Source organism: Callospermophilus lateralis, chromosome 13 (genome assembly GCF_048772815.1).
Source record: "Callospermophilus lateralis isolate mCalLat2 chromosome 13, mCalLat2.hap1, whole genome shotgun sequence".
NCBI lineage: Eukaryota > Metazoa > Chordata > Mammalia > Rodentia > Sciuridae > Callospermophilus > Callospermophilus lateralis.
The window spans coordinates 42265502-42280682 of record NC_135317.1 but is presented as its reverse complement, the minus strand read 5'-3'; the positions used below and the strand labels follow the sequence as shown (position 1 = coordinate 42280682).

Here is a 15181-nt window from a genome sequence, read left to right as displayed (position 1 = left end):
TATTTCCCATTTTTGGCTACTATGAATAAAGTTGCCAGTGTGAAAGTCTCTGTGGACATGTTATTATTCTTGGGTGAATTACTAGGAGTGGAATTACTAGGTCATATTATAAGCATGTTCTTCACTTTATCAGAAACTGATGAACTATTCTCCAAATTGCTCATATCATATTTTGTGTCCCCACCAGTACTACAAGGAGACTTCCTATTGCTCCCCACACTTGTTAATTTTGGGGGGAGGACAGGGTACTTGGGATTGAACTCATATGCACTTGCCATTGAGCCACATCCCCAGCCCTATTTTATTTAAAGACAGTGTCTCACTGAGTTTCTTAGCACTTCGCTTTTGCTGAGGCTAGCTTTGAACTGGTGATCCTCCTGTCTCAGCCTTCCCAGCTGAAGATTACAGTTATGCGCCACTATGCCCAGCACTTTTCAACTTTTGGTTCTGTTGGTCTTTTTAATTTTATCCATTGTAGTGGGTATATAGTTTTCATTGTGCTTTAATTTGCATTTCTCTGATGACTAATGATATTGAACATCTTTTCATGTACTTTTTTCCATTACCATGTCAGTTGAAATATTTTAATAGATACTTTATCAGATTCACAGGAAATAAAGTCCCCGAACTACTATAAGGCAGGCAAATACAGACTTTGTTAAATATTTAATAGTATCAACTTTGTGCATTTATAGCTTGTTTTTGAAACTAGCAGCCTCACTTTCTATCTTCCTATCCGTCTGGGTGTGGTGTACAATTGCTGAGTGTGCAATTCCACTATTTTTGTCCTTAATTTCAACAGCTTCCTTTTGTTCAATGAATGCAATTCTTTTATTCTGCTCCTTTCCAGATTGAAGATCAATTTGGTTTTTGTTCAGAATTTGATCATTCCATCCATTACTTGTTGATTTAATGATGTAATTCAAGTTTATTTTCTCATTTTCTGCTGTGAGGGTTGAAGTTCACTCTTCTCCAAAACGATGGTATCTGACTTATCAGCTTATTTGCTTCTGTGACCAAAAGACCTGACAAGATTAATTAGAGGAGGAAAAGTTTATTTTGGGGCTTGTAGTTTCAGAGGTCTTAGTCCATAGACAGCAAACTCCTTTCTTTAGGCACTGAGGTAAGGCAGAATATCATGGCAGAAGAGTTTGGTGGAGGAAAGTGGCCCAGGATATGGCATCAGGAAACAGAGACCTCTCTTCACCACAGACAAAATATAAAACCCAAAGGCTTGCCCCCAATGACCCACCTCCTTTAGCCACACCCTAACCTATCTACAGTTACCACCCAGTTAATCCCTACCAGGGGATTAATGCACTGATTAGGGTAAAACTCTCATAACCCAATCATTTTTACCTCTAAAATTTCTTGCATTGTCTCACACATGAGCTTTTCGGGGACACCTCAGAGCTAAACCATAACAATATCCTTCTTCACATTAGCAGTCTGAGACATTATTTGCTGAGGAGTGATCTGTCACACTTTGGTGACCGTGTCTTTTCAGACAGACAATATCCATATTGGCTTCCATGATCCTGCCCAATGCAGACACCATGATTTCTTCCTGTTGAGAAGTAAACCCATTTTCTTTGAGAAAGCACACTATGGCATGGGTATCAAAGAAGAGGTTCCCTTTCTCAAGAAGAGATGAGATCTCTCCTTTTGTGCCCCAGCTGCACTCACCCAGCAGACAGGCTTACTCCTGACAAGTAGGGAAGGGATAGGAGCAGTTGGACTCAGGGTAGCAGCCTGTGCAGACTTTCTTGTCAGTATTCCTAAAGACTACAGTAGAAGAGCTATTACATAGCATTTACCTTGTACCAGGCATTATACATAATCTAGAGATAATTTAAAGTATATGGGAGGATGTGCATGGATTATATGCAAATACGATGCCATTTTGTGTAGGGCACTTGAGCATCCACAGGTTTTGGTAGCCACAGGAGGTTCTAAAATCCAATCTCTTGCTGAGCATGGTGGCACATGCCTATAATCCCAGAGGCTCCGAAGGCTGAGACTGGAGGACTGCAGATTCAAAAGTAGCTTCAGCAATTTAGGAGGCCCTAAGCAACTTAGCGAGACCCTGTCTCGAAATAAAACATAAAAATGCCTGGAGATGTGACTCAGTGGTAAAGCGCCCCTGGATTTAATCCCCTTTACCCTCCCCAAAAAAAAACTCTCATGAATACTGAGGGATGATTAAACCTATAGGGTTTTGATATTCTACAAGTTCAGGCATCTTGAGCATGAAGTTTCTGTATCCCTTGGGTGTCTGGGAGCCAATCTCCCACAGATGCTGGGTTAGGACTTCAGTGCTCTCTATGGTTTCAGGCATCCACTGGGTCTTGGAACACATCCTCTATGGGTAAGGGGGACTACCAGACTGGAATGTGTGAAGAGGGCTTTCTGATAGGAGTGGTGACATTTGGTAGAGGGCCACAGTGAGCCCATGTAACCTTGCCTGCACTCTCCCTCACTTATCTCCTGGAAGTACTCCCATTGATTCAGCTCAGTAGGAAACTGCAAGACAAGGGAGCCCTCCCAAGGCACAGAGCAATACAGGGCAAGAGCGTATCTATAGAAGCAGACAGAAGACAGGCAGCACAGAGGTGTTTCCACTCGGATCTATTAAACAGAGTCCCTGCCCATCCCTGGGGTCAGAATGTAAAGGACACTGTGACTAACCAGATCCAAAAGAAATGGGAGAGAGGCGATTCCCCAAGGAAGTGGTACTTGCAGACAAATACAACATATTCATTCAGAACCAAACCAAAATTCAACAAAAGAAAATCTAGAGCCAGGTACACCCTTATAATCCCAGCAGCTTAGGAGGCAGAGGCGGGAGGATCACAGGTTCAAAGTGAGCCCGGGATGTGGCTCAGTGATTAAGCACCCCTGGGTTCAATCCCCAGCACCACACACACACACACACACACACACACACACACACACACAGTCTAATCTTGCCAGGTGTGGTAGTGAATGCCTGTAATCTCAGAGACTCAGGAGGCTGAGGCATTAGGATTACAAATTCAAGGCCTGCCTCAGCAACTTAGTGAGACTCTTAGCAATTTAATAAGACCCCTTAGCAATTTTATTTTTTGTTCTCAAAATAACTAAAAAGGACTGGTGATACGGCTCAGTGGTAAAGCACCCCAGTATCAAAAGAAAAATCTAATCTTGTCCATTTTGATATCAAAACTTCAATCTAGATTTAGCTTCTCAGTATGATGGACTTGGATGCAAACAGATAAACCCTCCTGCAAAAGACATCTATAAAACCTGAACATAATCCAAAAAGCAACTACCTGGATATACAGAGAAGAAACAGAAGTTGACAGACCTAGTGAGAGGTACAGATAAATTCCCATTTCTGTGACTTTTTGCCTGGGGTTATGTGCAGTCCATGTAGCATGAAGAGCAATAGTAATGGCATGTTGCCGCAGTCTGGCTGGGCACAATTCAGGAGCCACTTGTCAAAAGAAACTAACTTTATTTTTAGAACCACACAAGATAAACAAAACAGCTCCTCAGGAAAAAACCCTCAGAGCCCAACTGCCACCACCGGCTTCCCACAAGCCACACACCCCAACCACCTCTTTCTCCCACAATCCTCCTGCTCTTGAGGCCGATTGGCTGGGTCGCATGGGCGGAGCCAAAAAAGTCCCCCAATGAGCAGCTCCGTGGCCTGAAAGGGCAGGGAAACAGCCCAATGAGCATCACCGCAGAGGAGCCAATCAGCTAGATGTTGCTGGGGCTGCTGTGAGCCAATCATCAGCTGGCAGTCTGAAAGTTTGCTGGAGCCCCTTCGGCTGTGGCTCTCAACAGCATGTGTGGAAAAACCCACAGGTTTTCTAGCCCAGGGAATAAAAATAAAATAATAGAAAACCAGTGAGAAAGAAAAGTGAAGCCAGAATATCATGAATGCTGAGGAGAGTGTAAAGTTTCTAGAAGGGAGAAATGCAGAAATGGCTATTCAAACATAAGTCTACCCATATCTCTGACAGGCCCCTGGGCACAGGTGTATGAGAAAGGTTTAAAGCAGCTCACCTAAAAAAAGTATAAAATCTAATCTGAGACCTAAGCTACTATTCATGAAAAAGTTTTCATCTATTCTTTCCTGCTTTCAAAGGTGGGGGGGAGGGAACCTCATTGGAGAAAAATAACAGAATCCAGAATCTCTACAATTTAACATGCTAATGTTGGTGACCAATCCAAACTTTCCTGTCAGATGAAGAATCAAGACAATGGAACTCATTCTCAAGAAAAAAGAAAATCAGTTAAGCCATATCCTAATATGAACCCAAGTTAGAACTCACAGACAGGATTTCAAAGTGGATAGTACAATTATTGTCAATTTCAAAACAAGAAACATGTTTTCAACAATAAAAACCTCAGCAGACAAATAGGGAATCTCATCAAAAACATAGAAAAAAAAGTTTTTAACAAACTAAATGGGAATTTTGGAATAAAAATACAATTTCTGAAGTAAAAATTTCACATGATAGACCACAAATGAACACAACAGAGGGAAGACTAAATTAAATGCAAGTTAAGTCAATAAAAATTATCAATGATGAATAATACAAAAAAAAATTAACCTTTGAGCAGAAACTTCAGAACTTGTTTACAGGATTTCAAATGAGCCAACATTTATACAACTGGAATTCAGAAGAAGAAGGAGAGGATGAGTAGAAGAAAAGTTGAAATAAAGGCCAAATTTTTCCAAACTTTGGTTAAAGATAGAACTTTGCAGATACAAAATGATAAGCAAACACCAACACAAAAATATATATCTGATGCACATTGTTGAAAAAAGTATTTATTTATTTATTTGGATTGGACATTGAACCCAGGGTTTCTTTACTGCTGAACCACATTCCCAATCATTTTTACTTAATATTTTGAGACATGGTCTCACTAAGTTGCTAAGGGCCTTGCTAAGTTGCTGAAGCTGGCTTTGAGCTTTTGGTCCTCTTGCTTCAGCCTCCCAAGATGCTGAGATTATAGGTGTGCACCACCACACCTGGCTGGAAAAAAAAAAATTATTTTAGAGAGTATATTGAAAGCAGCAAGGAAGAAATTAACTGCTGACTTCTCATTAGAAACTATGGAAATCAGGGGAAAATGGATGAATCTCTTTAAAGTGTTGAAAGACAAAATTTTTAATACTGAATCCAATGTGACAGCAGTGGTTGCTGGTGCCCGGAGGTGAGCAGAAGGGAACAACTACAAAGGGACAGGAGGAAACTTTTTTGAGCGAATCATTCTATATCTTAATTGTGATTATGATTTTAAGTTTGAATATAATTAATGAAATTCATTAGACCAAGTTCTTTTTAAAATTTTTTTTTCAGTTGTAGATGGACACAATTCCTTTATTTTTAAAATTTATTTTTATATGGTGGTGAAGATCGAACCCAGTGTCTCACATGTGCTAGGAGAGTGCTCTACCACTGAGCCACAACCCCAGCCCCCAAGTTCTTAAAATGGATGTTTTATATGTAAATAATTTTTTATGTTACAATCTACAGAAGAATGGAAAATAAAATAAACCTGCAACAGATGGTCCAGTTAAAAGCTTTCTCTCCTCTCTCAGCATTTTGATTCATTCTATGAAACCTGCATTGAAGATAGGGAAATGGTGTCTCTGTCTCTGTCTGTCTCTCTCTCTCTCTCTCTCTCTCTCTCTCTCTCACACACACACACACATACACACACACACACACACACTCACCTCCCTCCCTCTACTGGAGATCAAACTAAGAACCTTGCACATGCTAGGTAAGTATGCTCTACCTCTAAGCTGCCTCCCCAGCTGCCCCTGCCTTTTTTTTTTTTTTTTTCCATACCGGGGATTAAACTCAGGGGCACTCAGCCACTGAGCCACATCCCCAGCCCTATTTTGTATTTTATTTAGAGACAGGGTCTCACTGAGTTGCTTAGCACCTCACTGTTGCTGAGGCTGGCTTTGAACTCATGATCCTCCTGTCTCAGCCTCCCAAGCCCCTGGGATTACAGGCATGTACCACCACACCCAATCCTCAGCCCTTTCTTAAATTTTATTTTGAGACAGGATCTCACTAAGTTGCCCTGGCTCATCTCAAACTTCTGATTCTCCTGCCTTGGTCTCCTCAACATCTGGGATTATCAGTATGTGCCACCACGCCTGGTCAATGGTTTCTGGAATTATTTTCTGAAATATAACATTGATTTCCAAACCAGAGATGGTATACTTTAACAAAAAAAATTACAAATCAATCTCATTTATTAATGCAAAAATCATTTTTAAAAACTCAAAAATTAAATATGAACTATTTGGGGATGATTTTGTGGTCGCTGTTTATAAAATGCAGCCTGATATAAAATTTTGATTCTGGACCAGTTACCTTAAGTGAACCCTGGGCACTGGGTCCATACATAATTGATGGTCACATTTCTCTACCAAATGAGTGACCTACCACCAAGCCCTTAATGAAACTGTTCAGGGAGTTCATTCCCTTACAGATTGGTTCTTCACCAGGCATCACAAAGCCCCTCGCTCCTCCTATTGCCTCTTCTCCTTAGGTATCAGATAACTCAAGATAGTTCTGGCATCTTCTCACAAAACTGGCTGATTTCTAGTCCTCATTCATCGGTTTTCTTCTCTGACAGCCTACTTGGACAGACTAAATTTTCAATTTTTTATCATAGGTGATTTTGGCTTTCTGTTACTATACCATCATGCCTAAGATAATCACTTGGGGTTTATTTTGGCTTACAGTTTTGGAGGTTTCAGACCAAGATTGATTGGCCCCATTGTTTGGGGACCTGTGTTAAAGAAGCACATCACAGCTGGAACAAAACCATCATCATGAACTAGGGAGCAAAAAGAGAAAGAGGAGGTGGGCTGGAGACTGACAATTTCCTTCAAGGGCACAGATCCACATTATAACAAGCATCCTGTGAAACTGTTCCAGGTAACATATTTGTGTTTTAATTGTGAGTTCCCTTAGCTTTTTTTTTGGGTGGGGGGATGACCAGGGATTGAACTCAGGGGGCACTCAACCACTGAGCCACATCCCCAACCCTATTTTTGTATTTTATTTAGAGACAGGGTCTCACTGAATCGCTTAGCACTCACTTTTGCTAAGGCCGGCTTTGAACTCGGGATCATCTTGCCTCAGCCTCCTGAGCTTTTCTGGGATTACAGGCGTAGGCCACTGTTCCTGGCTTCCTTTGGCTTTCAACTCTATTAAATGATTCAGACGTTTAGGGTATTATGACCTAATAAAAGGGAGGACATTTAAGGGGTTAGCAAAGATTTGATGTCTCCTGTATTACACAAGTGACTTCCTCCCACTTTAACAGGCAGTCTAGCCTGTCAACACTGGGACTCAGATCCATCCAGTCTCTGGCCTTTCTGCCACTAGTTAGTTGTGCTATTTGTAATATCAGCATATTCTTAGAAGCACCTCATCTGAATCGTGACTACCAGGTTCTCAGATCATACCTGCCCATCCAGTATTTCAGGGATTTCTCCCCTTTTCAGCTGTACCTGATTGAGCAAGCCCTTGTGATCCTTGGTCTCAGTGCCAGGAGTGACTGTGTACCCCACAGTCCTCTCACTGTCCCGCACCCCTGTGTAAGGTGTCCCATGGGTGATAAATGGAACCCAGAAGGTACAGCAGACAATCACCGCTTCGGAAGAAACTTCCTCAAGCAGTTGTGTTTCAGGCTACTTTAGTTCTCTGGCTGGGTCTCAGCTTCTCCACTGACCCCTTAGGCACCTGGTCAGCTCCTCCAGATAGTCTCAGAGCTTCTGTCTTCTATGGACAAGTATGGAAGGTGTTTGGATGCTCACCACCAGGGGATGTTTGGATTTTTCAGTGGTTGGTTTCAAATTATCTTGTTCATCTTCCTTCTCACCAGGTCTGCGGCCTGTTTATCATATAGCTCAGAGGCAAAGGGTAACTTGTGTTAAGAGCAGGAAGGGGTAATTGGAAGGACATGATTTCCTGGGGAAATTTCAGAGGGAAAAAAAAAATTGCTTTATAGATAGAAACAAGGTAGGAAGCAAGAAATTGGGGAGATTTTGTTATAGAGCTGACTCTGACCTCTCCCTAGAAGCCAGCTTCACCAGGATTAAAGGAGAGAGGGTGTGATCTCAATCACTTCAGATGGCTCACCGAGGGCATGCTCAGACCTGCATGGCTTCCCTTGCCTGGGCTTGGCAGGTCACAGCAGTTACTGCTGCTTGGACAGAAGGAGAGAGGCATGCAAAATTTAAAGAAACAGGAGATGGTCCTAGAAGTTCCGTTTTTCAAAATCGGAGCTAGACATAAAGTAGAGTTATAATCTGATAGAAATATCTAGGGCTATGCAGGAGGCATATTGCATTTTTAAAACAACAGGAGGCTTGCTTTGTTTCTGAGTTCTATATAGTCAAGGCTCAAACCACTTTTGTAACAAAATCCAAAGATACACCTTAAGGTTGGACCTATATTATATGCTCTCCTTGTCCACATCTCATCAATACATTTGATTGATGTTTACCAGAATTTAAGCCATAAGAACAAATATGACTAAAATGGATTTCATGCCATTGGAACATTGCGGGTCTGATTCACAAACACAAGTGTTTTCTGAGGGATAAAACTTATCTCCATAGAAACGTCTACGAAGAGTTGGCATCCTTGGCCTGATTTGTGAATGAGTCTTCATCTTGAACAAAATGCTGGTGTTGGGGCTCCCTACTCTGATGGGCATGAGAGCCTGACCCCTGAAGCTGGGCAGAAGCAGAGGTTCCAAACCATGACCCATCAGTTGCAGGGGTCAAGGCAAGTCAGAGAATACAGCCTGTGGGGGTGGGGGAGCCCTCAAAGGCAGACCTCAGGCCCCTAGGATAGAATCAGAAGCCTCAGTAGGCTCCTGGGAGACTGGTGAAATAAGAGGGACTGAGATGTGGAATAAAAGTGACGGAGGGCCAAGTACAGTGACAAACACTGTAATCCCAGGAACTAAATAAACTAAGGCAGGTCACAGTTCAAGGGGGCAGGCAAGTTAAAGGACAGCCCCAGCAGCTTAGTGAGACCCTTTCTCAAAATAAAAAATAAAATGGGCTGGGGATGTAGCTCAGTGTTAGAGTGCCCCTGGGTTCAATCCGCTGTACCACAGGATCAAGGGACTTGGTGTGGAAGTGGAACAGGAAGGCCATCAAAGTCAAATGCAGAAGTGTCCGTCTCTGCATGGCTACCTACCTCTCATTCTTCTGAACCAGGAGGACACTGATTTTGCCTCAGTGTCTACACATTTCCTCTAGGACTCATGAGTAAATCTCATTTTTTAAAGTCAATACTGATGTTTCATTCCCCTTGGCAGTGATTTATCTAGGGGTGTCCCTATGGCCAAGTCTGTCCATGGGGAAGGAAAGTGAACTCTAAGAAACATTTCCTTGTTCATAAAAAGTGAAGGAACGATTCTTTTTTTCCTTTTTCCTTTTTCCTACCAGTGTTGCCATATCTGGATGTGAAGTTTGGACCTACAACAACCACTATCTTGTAAAGATGAGGAAAAACTCATTTGCAATGAGGCTGAAAGAGAAAAAAAGATGGAAAGTATGGGGCCCCTGATGGCCATGCAGAGCTACTGAATAGACACCCCAAAGCTGTCCTCCTCTTGGTAGGTGGGGAGCTGACTCCCTAATTGTTTCAGACGGTTAAATTGGGGATTTCTCTTACTTGCATCCAAAACCATCAAAAACTGATGCATAAAGAGGGAGGAAGGGAGGAAGGGAGAAAGGGAAAGGGAGGAGGCATCTTTGCAGAAACATTTGTAATAGTCACAGGTCATGGTCCCAACTGCTTAAGTAGATGTTTTAGTCCAGTATCATGGGAAACGGAAGCCTGATATTCACTGAACTTTTTTACCTCTTTCAGAGATGTCTCCCATAGAATCAAGTATAAATAAGCATGAATAGAATAAATACCTTCTCGGGAGATTTTTCCTTGTCAATCAATCAATAGCTCTCTATTGGTCAAATAATCAACGTACAGGCTGCAAGGCAACAGCAAAACAAGAATCATTCCCTCTGAAAAGATGTTTTTCCCATTATTTTCAGCACCAATCCACAGAAAGAATCAAGAACTTCAAGGTTCACAGTGCTCTCATAGTTTATTTAAAGGTTTTCTATTTCTCACATCCTGAAACCCAAGCAGGGAAGTTGTCCTGGGGGGGTGGGGGGTGTAGCCCTGTGCTAAAGCACATGCTTAGAATGAATAGGACCCCAACTTCAAATCCCAGCACCACAAACATATCAATAAACAAACAAACAAATAGATAAAGTAACAAATAAAACCTTACAGTCCAGAGAAATAGAAGGCATCTTGAAATCACCATTCCAACTGTCCGCTTATGTGGGACAATTCCACAAGATCATCTAACTTAGAACCAGAATGTAGGTCTTTTTTTGTTGTTGTTATTTTTTAATTTGTTCTTTTTAGTTACACATGACAGTAGAATGTATTTTTGACATATTAGACATTTATGGAGTATAACTTCTTATGGTTTTACATGATGTAGAATTACACTGGTCGTGTATTCATATATGAACACAGGAAACTTGTATCTGATTCATTCTACTGTCTTTCCTATTCCATCCCCCTCCCTTCCCTTCATTTCCCTTTGTCTAAACCAATGAAATTCTGTTCTTCCCCCTCCTCTACCTTATTGTGTTTTAGCATTCCACATTTCAGAGAGAACATTTGGCCTTTGTTTTAGGGGGATTGGCTTATTTCACTTAGCATGATAGTCCCCAGTTCCATCAATTTACCTGCAAACACCACAATTTCATTCTTCTTTAAGGCTGAGTAATATTCCATTGTGTATATATATCACATTTTTTTAATCCATTCATCTGTTGAAGGGTATCTAGGTTGTTTCCATAGGTTAGTTATTGTAAATTGAGCTGCTATAAACATTGATGTAGCTGATCACTATAGTGTGCTGATTTCAAGTCCTTTGGGTATGTGCTGAGGAGTGGGATAACTGAGTCAAATGTCCATTCCAAGTTTTCTGAGGAATCTCCACACTCCTTTCCAGAGTGGTTGCACCAATATGTAGTCCCACCAGCAAAGTATGAGTATACCTTTTTCCCCATATCCTAACCAACATTTATGGTTACATGTATTCTTGATAATTGCCATTCTGACTGGAGTGAGATGGAATTTCAGTGTAGTTTTAATTTTCATATCTCTAATTGCTAGAGATGTTGAATATGTTTTCATATATTTGTTGACCATTCGTATTTCTTCTTCTATGAAGTGTCTGTTCAGTTCCTTTGCCCATTTATTGATTGGGTTATTTGGTTTTATTTGGTGTTATGTTTTTTGAGTTTTTTTATATATCCTAGAAATTAATGCAAAGATTTTCTCCCATTCTGTAGGCTCTCTCTTCACATTATTGTTTCCTTTGCTGTGAAGAAGGTTTTTAGTCTGAGACCATCCCATTTATTGATTCTTGAATTTACTTCTTGTGCTGTAGGAGTCTTGTTGAGGAATTCAGTTCCTAAACTGACATGATGGAGATTTGGGCCTATTTTTCTTCTAGTAGGTGCAAGGTCTCTGATCTAATGCCTAGGTCCTTGATCCACTTAAAGTTGAGTTTTGTACAGGGTGAGAGATAGGGGTCTAATTTCATTTTATTACATATAGCTTTCCAGTTTTCCCAGAACCATTGTTGAAGAGGCAGGCTATCTTTTCTCCAGTGTATGTTTATGACAACTTTGTCTAGTATAAGATACTGTATTATGTGGGTTTGTCTCTGTGTCTTCTATTCTGTATCATTGGTCTACATGTCTGTTTTTTGTGTCACTACCATGCCGTTTTTGTTACTATGGTTCTGTAGTATAATTTAAGGTCTGGTATTGTGATGCTTCCTGCTTCACTTTTCTCACTGAGTATTACTTTGGCTACTCTGGGTCTCTTATTTTTCCAAATGAATTTTATGATTGCTTTTTCTATTTCTATGAAGAACATCATTGGAATTTTAATATGAGTTTCATTAAATCTATGTAGAACTTTTGGTAGGAGGGCCATTTTGACAATTCTGCCTATCCAAGACCATGGGAGAGCTTTCCAAATTCTAAAGTCTTTCTTTAGTGTTCTATAATTTTCATTGTAGGGGTCTTTCACCTCTTTTGTTGAATTGACTCCCCAGTTTTTTTTTTTGAGGCTATTGTGAATTGGATAGTTTTTCTAATTTCTTTTTCAGTTGATTCATCACTGATGCCTAGGAACCCAATTGATTTGTGGATGTTAATTTTATATCCTGCTACTTTGCTGAATTTATTTATGAGTTATAGAAGTTTTCTGGTGGAGTTTTTTTTTTTTAGTATTCTAAATATAGAATCATGTCATTGGCAAATAAGGATAGTTTGTATTCTTCTTTTCCTATTTGTATACGTTTAATTTCTTTCTTTGGTCTAATTGCTCTGGCTAGAGTTTCAAAGACTACAGTTTTGTTGTTGTTGTTCTTGTTGTTGTTGTTACATAAAGCTTTCTTTTTATTTATTTATTTATTTATCTTTATTTGTTCTAATTAGTTCTACATGACAGTAGAAAGCATTTTGATACATCATACATAAATGGAGTATAATTTTTCATTCATCCGGTTGTACATGATGTTGAGTTACACTTCCTTGATCACTACCCTTCAGTGACAACTCATGATATTAATGTATTTATCTAATTCATTTTTTTTCTTTTACATTGCTTACATATTTTAATATGATCAATAATAGTTTTCTGAAGTTAATAGACATCACTGTATTTATTAATGAAATACTGAAGAAATGTTCACTATTACCCTTATTCAACATTATTTTGGGTGTCCCAGACAAGGGCTTATGTTAAATAGAAGTGGTGAAAGAGGGCATCCTTGTCTTGGCCCAGTATGTATGTATGTATTTAGTGGTGCTAGGGATTGAACCCAGGGCCTTGTGCATGTGAGGCAAGCACTCTACCAACTGAGCTATATCCCTAGCCCTTGGTCCAGTTTTTAGAGGCAGAACCTAGGTCTTCTGAGGTCAATCTGGTATTCTTGTTCATTTCATTTGCTGAAAAATTTTTTAAAAGAGTCAAAATAAAGCAAATCTTCAGGAGGAAAAAAATTCTACTTTTGTTGGTCCCCCTATCTATATTTTGGATGTATTAAGCCTGTTATTGTTGTTGTTGTTTTATTTTTTTAAGCTTGTGTAGTTTTAACAATAAGTGTTGGTAAGGATATGGGGGGAAAGGCACACTCATACACTGCTGGTGGGACTTCAAATTGGTGCAGCCAATATGGAAAGCAATATGGAGATTCCTTAGAAAACTGGGAATGGAACCACCATTTGATCCAGCTATTCCTCTCCTCGGTCTATATTCAAAGGACTTAAGAACAGCACACTACAGGGACACAGACACATCAATGTTTATAGCAGCACAATTCATAATAGTTAAACTGTGGAACCAACCTAGATGCCCTTCAGTGGATGAATGGATTTTTAAAATGTGGCATATATACACAATGAAATATTACTCAGCAACAAAAGAGAAATTCATGGCATTTGCAGGTAAATGAATGGAGTTGGAGAAGATAATGCTAAGTGAAGTTAGCCAATCCCAAAAAACCAAATACCAAATGTTTTCTCTGATATAAGGTGACTGATTCATAGTGGGGTAGGGAGGGGGAGCATGGGAGGAATAGATGAACTCTAGATAGGGCAGAGGGGTGGGAGGGGAAGGGAGGGGGCATGGCATTAGAAATGATGGTGGAATGTGATGAATATTATTATCCAAAGTACATGTATGAAAACATGAATTGGTGTGAACATACTATTTTTTTAAGAATTTTCTTTTTTATTTAAATATTTTATTAGGTGTTGACAGACCTTTATTTATTTATATGTGGTGGTGAGACTCAAACCCAGTGCCTCACACATGCTAGGCAAGTGCTCTGCCACTGAGCCACAACCCCAGTCTTAGTGTGAACATACTTTATATAATAACAGAGATATGAAAAATTGTGCTCTATATGTGTAATAAGAATTATAATTCATTTCACTATCATGTATTTAAAAAATAAAATCAATTTTTAAAAAAAGCTTGTGCAGTTTTAAGTAACATTGTTAATCATATTGCCATTGGAGTGCACCACCACACCCAACTAACATGTCTTATTTCTATAATCAAATAGTTTCTAACTGACACCCCCATTCCTCTTATACCTTTACTCATCTCTGTGCTCTTAGTTGCTTCAGGATCCAGGCTCCTGCAGCTGCAAGTACTAAGCCTTTGAAGCTTTGAAGCAGGGTTCCTACGCATTTTGGAAGTCTAGTGAAGCCTGTGGACTCCTTTCTCAGTGTTTTCAAGTATAAAAACAAAAAGCATAGGATACAAGCCTGGTGTGTAGCACTCGTCTGTAGTCCCAACTACTTGGGCGGCTGAAGTGGGAGGATCACTTGAGCCCAGAAGTTAAGGTTGGGCAGCTTAAAATAAAAGCATAGTGTTACAAAATAAACTCAAACTGTGGAAATACATTTTTGAAAATATTTGAGTTGTTATAAATAATAAGACCTAACCACAGGCTTAATGATTACCATAATTTCCAATGAGTGTAAATGGCAATTAGGTATATCTGCAACAACTGCCATTTGCTATGAAAACACATGTGATTTCTGTTGGTAACAAGGTCACAGATATTGCCATTACCACTGTGGTTGCAAAAGTTAAATTTTAGTTAGAAGCTATTAAAAAATAAAAATAGGAGATTTTTCCATCCAACTTTATGGCCTCCTTAATTTCTATCCATAGACCCTCTTAGTCCATTCTTGCTGCTATAACAAAGTACCTTAGACTGGGCTATTTATAAACAGTATATATTTATTGATCAACAGTTATGGAGGCTGGCAAGTCCAAACTCTGTATTTTGGTTGTATTAAGGCTGCTTCCAAGGTGGCACTTCAAACACAGCTTCCTCCAGAGGGGAAGAATGCTGTATTCTTATGTGACAAAAGTGACAAAAGAGGCTAGCTATTTGCCTCATGCCCTTTTATAAGGTCACTAATCGGCTCACTTAATACTACCACACTGATCATCAGATGAATTTGTATTAGAGAAGTATGGACCACAGCACTTCCCAAGCATGCCACAGACCCTAG

At 39.9% G+C, this 15181-nt stretch overlaps 1 pseudogene; it reads right to left on the bottom strand.

The window, feature by feature from the left end:
• Positions 1–605: 605 nt before the first annotated feature.
• On the bottom strand, positions 606–14345 carry LOC143412042 (mitochondrial calcium uniporter regulator 1 pseudogene; annotated as a pseudogene).
• Between the last annotated feature and the right edge of the window lie 836 nt (positions 14346–15181).